We start from the raw sequence: 2,455 nt of genomic DNA on the forward strand, positions 1-2,455 counted from the left end.
TGGATTATTATCTATTGAAGATAACTTTATAGTATTGTCAACTGGACTGGTGGGAAATGTACACATGTCAGAATATTCACTTTGTAAGCTAAGTAGCATGTGATTGTACAAAAGAACTTGAAATAAGAATAAATAAAAAATTATAAAAGAAAATATATATTGACAATATTATGGCATAGCTGATAATTTTACATAGTTAAGATCATCTCTGACTCTAAGACTACATTAAGTCAAATAATTTATGCAAATTTGTCTTTCTGCATAGATTTCACATTTCGCATGTTATAACTTGAACCACAGAATATAACAGGCACTGTGGACAATGAGCTGAGTAAGAAAACTATACATGAGGAGATTAGAGTCCCATAATCAACTATAAAACCATTAGTATGTTAAAGTCCACATAATAAGGAAGAGTAGTTCAGATAATGATGTAGAAAGGAATGACAAACTGATCCCAGTAGATGCCAGAATGGTTATGTTACTGAACTCCCATGTAGTCAACCACAGTTTGAGTACTGGACTCAGTGGTTTAAAACTCACACCAGGCACATATGATGCCCCAAATCCTGAGAGGAGCATGGAGGAGAAGGGATTGTGGCATGGCCATCCACCATGGGGGGTGATTTCTTACTTTCTGTCTCTGCAGTGAGTACATATGTCCTATAGCAAAAAATCTCTCTCTAAAAAAGAAAAAAAAAGAAAAAGGAAAAGAAAAAAGGAAAGAAATGCCAAACAAAAAGTGAAACACTAGTCTCATAATTTCTTCTGTAATAAAATTATAAAAAGAGCCTCAGATGCCAAAGGTAGTTTATTCCGTAGAACTAGTATTACTCATTATTACACAAGACTACTGAGAATCTCAACATTGTTTCTGTTGCAAGTTTGAGAATAACTTTGGGAAAGTACACAAACAACCAAGAAAAAGAATATTGGATGTCAGAGAGAGAATAAATATGGTGAAAGGGGCTATGGTTGAAAATAAAGAAACTGAGGCTTTAGGGTATAAATAGGGCAGAAAGGGCAGACTCCTTTTCTGTGATCTGATTAAAGAATATTTTTAATTTTTATTATAATTTTTATTTACATTTAATTACTATACATCTTCACAATATACAACTTTGCTTTTGCCAATATGAATACATTGCATATCAGTCAAGACAAAGATATTACCATTACATTATCATCAGCAGATAACTTTTCATTTTTGTGTCAATTAACATCTAGTTCTAGGATGAAAGTCTCATAATCACAGGTACTTCTTTAAAAACGGCCCTTTGGGGACTGACTGGGGTGTGGTGGATAAGATGTTGAACTCTCACATGGCCAACCATGGTTCGAGTCTCAAACCTGATGGCTTTCTATTTCACTTTCCCTTTTTCTCCATCCCTGTCTCTCTCTGGTCAATTAAAATGAATAATATTAAAAATAAAATAATTATTTAAGAAAATAACATTTAAAAGTGGCTCTTTAAGTCTTTCTTGTGAAGAATCTTCTCAGAGCCCACTTTATGCTTTTATTTCTCAGACTGTAGATGAAGGGGTTCAGCATGGGTGTGATCAGGCTATACATCACCGAGGCTGTTGCACTTGAGTGTGTGTCATGGGTCGCAGTAGAACTAAGGCACACACCTAGGCCTGTACAATAAAATAGGGAGACAACAGGCAGGTAAGAGGCACAGGTGGAAAAGGCTTTGTCCTTCCCCTGAACTGATGAGATTGCTTGTATGGAGGAAATTATCTGACAATAAGAGTAAGTGATACCAGTGAGGGGAACACCAACCAGCAACACAGATGCAAAATACACCATCATGTCATTAAGAAGTGTCAGAACAGCCAGGCGAACCACTTGTGTAAGTTCACAGAAAATGTGGAGGATTTCCAGGAGTGTACAGGACAGCTGCAATACTCTTAAGCTTCATAACAGGGAATGTAGAGCACTCAGGATTCAGGATGCCAGAACCAGCAGTCCGCAGAGCCAGGTTTCATGATGACCATATAGTGAAGGGGGTGACCGATGGCCACAAACCTGTCATAGGCCATCACGGTCAAAAGAAAGTTGTCCAGCACTGCAAAGAGCAAGTAAAAGAACATCTGGGTGATACAGCCTGCACAGGTGATGGCCATGCTCTGTGTCTGGATGTTCACCAACATCTTGGGATGATGGTGGAAGTGAAACAGATATCTAAAAAGGACAGGTTGGAAAGGAAGAATTACAATAAATGTGTGCAAGGGGGAGTCTGAGATGGTGGCCAGGATGATGAGCAGGTTTCCAAGCATGGTCACCAAGTACATGGACAGGAATATTTCTTTTATTTATTTTTTTGAGAGGTTTTTGCTATAGGGTGTGTGCACTCACCAGACAGACAGAGAGAGACATAGAGACAGAAAGTAATAAATCACCCCCCCAGGGGGGATGGCAACACCACAATCCCTTCTCCTCCATTCTCCTCTCA

General features: G+C 38.2%; 1 pseudogene; it reads right to left on the bottom strand.

Annotated features, from left to right (window-relative positions):
* The window catches only part of LOC102502249 (olfactory receptor 7A10-like), a 2,740-nt pseudogene extending 537 nt beyond the window's left edge, over positions 1–2,203 (bottom strand).
* Between the last annotated feature and the right edge of the window lie 252 nt (positions 2,204–2,455).

This window comes from Tupaia chinensis, unplaced genomic scaffold (assembly GCF_000334495.1).
Source record: "Tupaia chinensis unplaced genomic scaffold, TupChi_1.0 Scaffold144687_1, whole genome shotgun sequence".
NCBI classification, from domain to species: domain Eukaryota; kingdom Metazoa; phylum Chordata; class Mammalia; order Scandentia; family Tupaiidae; genus Tupaia; species Tupaia belangeri.